This window comes from Apium graveolens, unplaced genomic scaffold (genome assembly GCF_009905375.1).
Source record: "Apium graveolens cultivar Ventura unplaced genomic scaffold, ASM990537v1 ctg1930, whole genome shotgun sequence".
Lineage (NCBI taxonomy): Eukaryota > Viridiplantae > Streptophyta > Magnoliopsida > Apiales > Apiaceae > Apium > Apium graveolens.
In genome coordinates, this window is record NW_027417453.1 from 1,957 (window position 1) to 11,381 (window position 9,425).

Sequence of the window (9,425 nt, forward strand, 5' to 3'; positions counted from 1 at the left end):
TAAGTTTTAGTGTTAAGTTGTTTGTGACCAACAACCTGTAAATTAATTTGGAACTTGTAATTTATAATAAATGTACAAGTAAGTGAGAAGAGAAGATCCTAAATTAGCATATCTTTCACTATTATATCTCAAAACTCTTACTAAAGTGCATATATATGCAAGAGCAGCTAGTAGTTATGTTATGGACATGATTGAGCTACGCCGAGTTCATTGTTTCTCTCAGGTCAGAATAAAAGATCGGATATAATTATATTAAATTCCTAGTTCTAGTGATTCTACAAGCTTCAGAGCAGTAGAAGATTCACTTTCTAAGAGAAAGGTATATTCAACATTCTATATAATTTATAAATTTGTTGAGAAAGATTCACTTTATAATTGATCTAAGTGTGTGATTTTTTTTATTTAGGACATACTAATGTGAATATCAATATTGACTATTCTTTATTTAGGTTAGGATGCATATTAATGTAAAGTGTAGGTGCAATTTGTCTCAGGTTTTTGTTCATTCGTCTTTCCTATGGTAAAATATCCTTTTGTTAAGATTTCTAGTTGCATTGCTCTTGAAAAGAAAACAGAAAAATAAAGGACAACCGACAGGTAAAACATATTCCAATCATATTATGAATTTGCAAAGCAAAAGATATCTTAATTTCTTAGAGTTGAATAATTGACTATAACATTAACTAAGAATTATTTCAGATGTTCATATGAGTTGTTGGGGAGATATTTTCTAGGGAATTATTAAATTCTTGATTTTGGACTTAGAAAATATTGATTTGTTTTGGAAGCATTAGGAATCCTAAATTTGAGAATATTATTGGAAATAAATTATAAATAGGCATTCACTTTTTGAGCAGCAGTATATAGGTGGTACCAGTATAATTAAGGAAAATATTGTTGATGAAATAATCATGGAATCATTTAGAAATATGTTTCATACCCCAACTTGTTGGACTCATCCGTATTGTTTAGCTATTGTATAGGCAAAATTTTATTTGACAGTATTGGAGAAACAGAGAAGGGGACAGGATAAGGTCCATGGCTTTTGACCTGTAAAATAAAGAAAGTTAGATCATTGTGGAGAATGTGTAAAGAAAGTTAGAAAAATTAGTAATACCACAAATTTACTAGTCCAGCTTCCCCTTGGTATCTTGTGAAATACAACACTTCAATTAATATTTTCAAGGGGTTTTGAAATAGAAAAAAGTTTTTGTTGCAAATCATCAAATGCATTTGATCCATTCTCTGTGGACGTGTGGGATTCATTCAAGAGCTTTTTGTGACAAGTACTACTTTTTGCAGTTCGTTAATGAATTACGTTTGGCGAGGCTTCTTTGCAAATATTTACTATTTGAAACTAGTTTTATGTTTCCACCTTACATGATTTTGGTAGGGCATGCGATTGTAATTTCATATTGATAGTGTTTAATTGATGACTTTTTCTCCACTATTTAAGGTTTAGTTGTATTTAGGTTAAAATTTAATATACCTAGGGATGATTTAGTTTGAGACGAATCTATGGGTAAGATAATTTAGGTTATTCATAAGCTTGAAGACATTTTTCTTTGTGTATATCATAATATATGTATAATCTACTAATGTGTAGATTGTAAGGATATAATATGTGTATTGCTTTATGAGATTATTTGGAGTAGTTTTTAGCATAATTTGGACTATAGAATTTTTGCGCATGCATGATTGTATTTGCTGAAATTTTTGAAGAATTTTTTAATAGTTTTTGGTCTGCAAAATCTGCAGGCTTTTGCTTCAGTTCTGTATAAAATTTAGCAATTTTTTGATTGCTCAATCTGCAGATTATTGCATCAGTTTTTTTTGCCGAATTTAACAGTTTTTAATTTACAGAATATGGAAATTATTTCAGGTTGATCAGTAGATTTTTTCTGGTTATAAAATATGGGCGATGAGAGTTTACATTTTGAATATCTGTTGTGGAAGACATGCTTGTACATAACAAGACTAAGTCATCTTGACAACCATAAGAATAAGTTGTATGATAACTCAATTGTATTATGTAATTGTAATTTTTAAGTCTGTAAAATTGCTAAATAGTTTAGACTGGAGGTTTTTCACTAAAGAGCCTTCAAGCTAAAGAATAAATTGTGGAAGAAGATAAATCCTGATCATGTCTCAGAGAGAGGTATAGATGCTTGAAGATGAATAATATTGTTCTAGAAAAAATATTCTAGGTTAGATATCAACGAGTCACAGATCAAGGAATGTAGAGAAGTATGTCAGATGTATGAAATGACTTGTAGAGAAGTCCCAAGAAATATCGACAAGTCAATTTGCATCTAGAGAACTGAAGATATCGAAAAGTCAATCTACATGTAGAGAAATGAAGATATTGACAAGTCAAAAAGTCCATGTAGAGAAGTAGAGAAATCGACAAGTCAATTCATCATGTAGAGAACTGAAGATATCGACAAGTCAAAAAGTCTATGTAGAGAACTAGAGATATCGACAAGTCAAAATAGCTTATGTAGAAAATTGTAGATATCGACCAATTGTTCTACTTGTAGTGAGATGGGGACCTCGACAAGTTAAAAGGATATTGTTAAGTGGCATTTATGTCCACTTAGAATGCTATATAAAGGCTTGAATTGGTGTTTTGTACTCAAGTTATTTGTGTTTTTGATGCTTTTTGTAGTGTTTTGCATTTCAGGCATAAATAAGGGATCAAGGAGATTTATCCTTGCTTTGGTGCTAAATTTGTGTTAGGAAGGTGTCCTGGGAGTTTGCTCGTGGAATGCCATCAGGAACCAGCAAATAAAAGAAAGCAAGTCAGTTTTTCTAGAATGTCAGTGCGCTCGCGCTGTGCTAGTACGCGGACGCGCCAGAGAAACAGAAGGACGCATGCCCGCGCTAATGAAGCGCGTGGTCGCGCCGGGTTGAAAGCTGAGAATCCTATTTCAAGTACAAGAGTGATTTTCTGGACTTCTCTTCTTATTGAGATGGTATATAAAGACAACCTAAAGATGTTTTTCATAACATAGTTTAAGGAGAAGACATCAAGAAGACCTCGGAGCACAAATACAACCAAGGCGAAGAGGATCTAGTTTATTCTTGTGATTCTTTATTTTAAGTTCTAATCTTGGATGCTAGTTTTCTTTTTTTGTTGAACCTATACTCTTGTTTAACGTACTTGATTATTATTCAGTTTATTAAAGACTTAGTTTATTATACCATGCTTTCATCGGAACCCATGGTGATGATGAGTTCGGTTATGGGCTAATCGTTATCGGGGGGTTCTAGCGGATTTACTATAGATTTCAATAGTTCGGTTATGGGCTAATCGTTATCGGATTTACCTTAGTGTACGACAAATGTATGATATCCTAGTATTGGTTGTGCTTATTCGTCTTATGAGCGTCGCAAACTTATAAGATAGCGTGTTAATCTCTATTGAAGTGAAAGTGAATATAGGGGTTTAGAATATGCCATGGTAGCATAGGTTCATATATTTGATAAGCATGATTCGTAGGTAATTTTAACCATCTTACTTGCCCTATATAATCACGATAGATAACTTGTTCATTAAACTGTTATGTTGTCAAATTCTAAAGACATATAGGGTCTCAATATAATTGGTGTTTATTCAGCTTTTATCTCTTTTGTGGATGTCTGGTAGTAGGGTGTTTGTACAATGAAAGTTGGTGCTTACTAGTTTCTTGTTGTCTGATTAGTGTCATCACCATTTCATGCAAATGATAAGAATAAAAAGGCTATTGAATGAAGTAGTAATGAAGTTAGAATCCTATGTTTGTGTTATATAAGTAAATCACCCTTTTAATCTTTTAGTTAATTGCATGTTAATTAGTAATCTTAGTTATAAACAATCTCAACTTGTTATCATCTTATCATTGAATAATAACCATACCATCACTGCATAAGTACATTAATTATAATTAACCTAAACCAGTCTCTGTGGGAATGAACTAGAATTAATTCTATATTACTCGAGATCGCGTATACTTGCATGAATATTAGCGCGTGTTTTCGTCCTAACAAGTTTTTGGTGCCGCTACCGAGGACTCGGTGTTAATTTTTAGGTTATGTGCATGACATTAGCGATCGTTAAAGTTCACTGACTCGGATATTTTACTTACTTGTTTACTTGTTGCTTTTCAGGTACTTTAGAGAACGTTTATGTTAACACATTCTCGATCTCGAAAGAGAACGCTGGATAAAGAGGAGGAAGAAGTTTTAATAGAGGAAGAAGTTCTTTCTAAGGAGGAGAAAGTTGAAGAAGAAGCTCTTGTTGCAATGGGTGAACCAGAAGCAAATACAAAGGCTTTGATGGACTACTCTCAGCCGAAAATCAATGATATTCAGTTTGCATTGTCAGACCATCCATCACGGCTAACATTTTTGAAATCAAGTCTAGCATGATTCGGACGGTGCAGAACTCGGTTCAGTTTAGGGGTTCTCCAACGGAAGATCCCAACATGCATATCAGAGATTTCATCGAGATCTGCGACACTTTCAAAATCAATGTCTCTGAAGATACTATTAAGTTGAGGCTTTTCCCACTCTCTCTAAGGGATAAAGCTAAGTGTTGGTTACATTCTCTACCACCAGGCTCAATCACCAAGTGGGAAATCTTGCTCAGAAGTTTCTCATTAAATTCTTCCCTATGGCGAAGACAGCTGCAATCAGGAATGCTTTTACTCAATTTGCGCAGCAATCGGGAGTATCTTTGTGTAAAGCTTGGGATCATCGTAAGGAGATGCTTAGGAAGTGTCATCATCATGGGATGCCTGACTGAATAATTATTAACTGCTTTTATAATGATTTGGGTACAACTTCGAGACCCATGATTGATGAAGCATCAGGTAGAGCCATGTGGGCTAAGAGCTACGATGAAGCTTATGATTTGATTGAACTGATGGCTTTTAATGAATATCAGAATCCTTCTCAGAGACTAACTCAAGGCAAAGTAGAGGGAATTTTCGAGGTAGATGGAGCTCCTGCTATAGCTGCTCAGCTTATGGCTTTGATAATGAAGGTGGATTCTTTGGCTAATTATGGAGTTAATCAGATCACTAGTGTCTTTGAGCTTTATACTGGTGCGCATGAGACAGTGCAGTGTGCTATTTTAGAGGTCACATCAACCAGTCCCAGCCACCTATTATCCCAACAATCGCAATCATCATAACTTCAACTGGAGCAACACTCAGAATGTGGTGCAACATCCTTATCAGCAGTATGCTGCAAAGCAATACAATCCTCTTGATTTTCAACAACCGCAATACGCACTAAGACAACAACTCCAACTGTAACAATCTAATGAAAAATCTGAATTGGAGGAGTTAAGGCTCATGTGCAAGAGCTAAGCGGTTTCTATCAAAACCTTGGAAAATCAAATTGGGTAGATTGGCAATGCCTTGCTGAATCGATAACTTGGTATACACCCTAGTGACACTAAAGTGCTAGGACAGAAGGAAGCAAAAGAGCAGGTTAAGGCAATTATATTGAAGTATGGGAAGGTTCCAAGCCAAGAAAAAGCTCAAGTTCAAGAATCTGAAGATGTGGCTGAAGAAGAAGTGTAGAAGGAAGCAGAATTGGAACCAAGGAAGCAAAATGTGGAATACACTCCTTCTGAGGGTAATACATGGGAGAAACAGATCTATCCTCCACCACCTTTTCCTAAGAGGCTACAGAAGCAAAAGTTGGATAAGCAGTTTATGAAGTTTCTTGAGGTGTTCAAGAAACTTCATATCAATATACCTTTCCCTGAAGCTCTTGAATAGATGCCTAGCTATGTGAAGTTTATGAAAGATATTCCCTCTCGGAAAGTGAAGCTCGATGAAATAGAGATCGTTGCTCTCACGGAGGAATGCATTGTTGTGCTGCAACAGAAGTTACCTCCAAAGCTTAAAGATCCTGGAAGCCTCACTATTTCTTACACCATCGGAAAAGTGTCATTCGACAACTGCTTATGTGACTTGGGAGCTAGCATCAATTTGATGCCTTTTTCTATCTTCGAGAAGTTGAACTTACCTGATCCAAAGCCTACGTATATGACCTTGCAATTGGCCGAACGTTCTACTACATATCCACGAGGCATTGTGGAGGATGTCATGGTCAAGGTGGACGAACTCATCTTTCATACTGATTTTGTAATTCTTGATTTTGAGTAGGATAAGAAGATTCCCATAATCTTGGGAATACCATTCTTGGCTACGGGCCGAACCTTGATTGATGTGTAGAACGGTGAGCTCACTATGTGAGTACTGGATCAGGATGTGACTTTTAATGTGTTTAATGCCATGAAATCCCCTACTGATAATAAGGAGTGCATAAAAGTGGAGTTGGTCGATTATGTGATTACTTCAGAACTTGATCAAATGCTAAGGTCTAATGCCTTAGAGAAAGCCTTGTTGGTAAATTCAAGTGAAGATGACAAAGGTGATGAGCAGTTGCAATATTTGAATGCTTCTCCTTGGAAGCGAAGGCTGGATATGCCATTTGAATCTTCTAGATTGGAAGAGCTAAAAAATTCTCCAAAGTACCTCATGTCATCTATTGAGGAATCTCCTACACTTGAGTTTAAACCATTGCCTGAAACACTTGAGTTATGCATTTTTAGGTGATGCATCTACTTTGCATGTTATTATTGCATCTGACCTTTCAGTTAGTGATGAGGATAAGTTCTTGAGGATTCTGAGAGAGTTCAAATCCGTAATTCGATGGACTATAGCAGATATCAAGGGAATCAACCCTTCTTATTGCTTGCATAAAGTTCTGCTAGAGGAAGGTAGCAAACCAATTGTTGAGCAACAAAGAAAGCTTAATCCGATCATGAAAGAAGTTATGAAGAAGGAAATTCTCAAGTGGCTAGATGCAGGGATCATTTATCATACTTCTGACAGTTCTTGGGTGAGTTCAGCTCAATGTGTGTTGAATAAAGGAGGCATCACAGTTGTTGCTAATGAGAAGAATGAGCTCATTCTTACTGAAACAGTCACATGGTGGAGAGTTTGCATGGAATACAGGAAGCTGAATAAAGCTACGAGGAAGGATCACTTCCTTGTTTCGTTTATTCATCAGATGCTTGACAGGTTGGCTAGGCATGAGTACTATTGTCTTCTGGATGGCTATTCGGGTTATAATCAAATTTGTATCGCTCAAGAGGATCAAGAAAAGACTACCTTCACTTGTCCTTTTGGTACTTTTACCTTAAGAAAAGTTTCTTTGGGTTGTGTGGTGCACCTGCCACATTTCAGAGATGCATAATGGCTATTTTCTATGACATGATTGGTGAGAATGTGGAGGTATTTAAGGATAATTCCTCTGTGTTCGATGATTCTTTTGATGAGTACTTGCAAAATCTTGGCTCCATTCCTAAAAGGTGTGTTGAGACCAATCTGGTTCTCAACTGGGAGAAATGTCACTTTATGGTGCAACAGGTCATCATTCTTGGGCACAAGGTCTCTATTATAGGTCTTGAGGTGGATAAAGCCAAGGTGGGGGTCATTGAAAATGTTCCTCTACCAATTTTAGTTAAGGGAGTCCGCAGCTTTCTTTGTCGTACGGGTTTCTATCGGCGTTTCATCAAGGTTTTCTCTAAAATCTCTAAACCCTTATACAATCTTTTAGAGAAAGATGTCCCTTTGAGGTTTGATGACGAGTGCCTAGCTGCTTTTGAGAGCTTAAAAAATAGTTTGATCACGGCACTTGTCATAACTACACCTCTAAAAAGGATATGTGTTGATGCATAATTGATCACGAGCGTGCTCTTTAATACTCGAGTTATTAAGTTCTTAGGGGACTTTGTGCCTAGTGACCTAAGGCTTTCATATTCTGGGATCCACTAACCTAGCGCTCACTACATGGGTATTATTGCATAAGTCTTCCATGGACCTCACTCATTGCATGATCAAATAAGCATATTTGTGATTGTTTAGGTGTTGTGAATAAAAGCATGAATCCATGTAATAACTCCAATATAAGAATTGAAGTATTGTCAGTCATTTTGAGTTTAGTATTTATTCTATTTATAACCTTGTGATTGCCTTGATGAGTAGTGAGTCATGATTATTGATCTAGTTGCGATAGTATATCTTTTAAGCATCTGCAAACACGCACGTTTCTGGCTTAGTAAGTTGATTTATGGGATTTTATTGATCTTTGTGTGAATAACTGCATTTAGTTGAGATGTTGCTCGTTGGTTGGTTTAGTTAATCTGAGGGGATCGTTGCACTCATTTAGTTGCATTCATGCATTTTTATTTCTTATTATTTGAGTCTGTTTATGCTTGAGGATAAGCATCGGTTCAAGTTTGGGGGTGTGTTAAGTGGCATTTATGTCCACTTAGAATGCTCTATAAAGGCTTGAATTGGTATTTTGTACTCAAGTTTTTGTGTTTTTGATGCATTTTTGTAGTGTTTTGCATTTCAGGAATAAATAAGGGATCAAAGAGATTTAGCCTTGCTTCAGTGCTAAATTGGTGTTAGGAAGGTGTCCTGGGAGTTTACTCAGTGGAATGCCATCAAGGATCAGCAAATAAAAGAAAGCAAATCAGTTTTTCCAGAATGTCAACGCGCCCTCACTGTGCTAGCGTGCGACCGCGCTAAAGAAACAGAAGGATAGCGCGCCCGCGCTAATAAAGCACGCAGTCGCACCGAGTCGAAAGCTGAGAATCTGTTTAAGTACAAGAGTGATTTTCTAGACTTCTCTTCTAATTGGGATGCAATATAAAGATAACTTAAAGACAGTTTTCATAACAAGGCTTAAGGAGAAGACATAAAGAAGACCTAGGAGCACAAATATAACCAAGGCGAATAGGATATAGTTAATTCTTGTGATTCTTTATTTTAAGTTGTAATCTTGGATGCTAGTTTTCTTATTTTGTTGAACCTATATTCTTGTTCAACGTACTTGATTATTATTCAGTTTATTAAAGACTTAGTTTATTATACCATGCTTTCATCGGAACCCACGGTGATGATGAGCTCGATTATGGGTTAATTGTTATCGTGGGGTTCTAGCGGATTTACTATGGATTTCAATAGTTAATATGTTTTGATACCTTAGTGTGTGGTGATTGTAGGATATCCTATTATTGGTTGTGCTTATTCGTCTTATGAGCGTCTCGAACTTATAAAATAGCGTGTTAATCTCTATTGAAGTGAAAGTGAATATAGGGGTTTAGAATATGCCATGCTAGCATAGGTTCATGTATTTGATAAGCATGATTCATAGGTAATTTTAACCATCTTACTTGCCCTATGTAATCACGATAGATAAATTGTTCATTAAACCGTTATGTTGTCAAATTCTATAGACATATAGGGTCTCAATATAATTGGTGTCTATTCAGCTTCTATCTCTTTTGTGGATGTCTGGTAGTATGGTATTTGTACAATGAAAGTTGGCGCTTACTAGTTTCATGTTGTTTGATT

The 9,425-nt window shown here is 36.0% G+C and overlaps 1 non-coding gene across 1 annotated transcript; it reads right to left on the bottom strand.

The window, feature by feature from the left end:
- Positions 1–4,669: 4,669 nt before the first annotated feature.
- LOC141700227 (small nucleolar RNA R71) lies at positions 4,670–4,776 on the bottom strand. The gene has a single exon (XR_012566252.1). It is a non-coding gene; the product is annotated as a small nucleolar RNA R71 (small nucleolar RNA).
- Between the last annotated feature and the right edge of the window lie 4,649 nt (positions 4,777–9,425).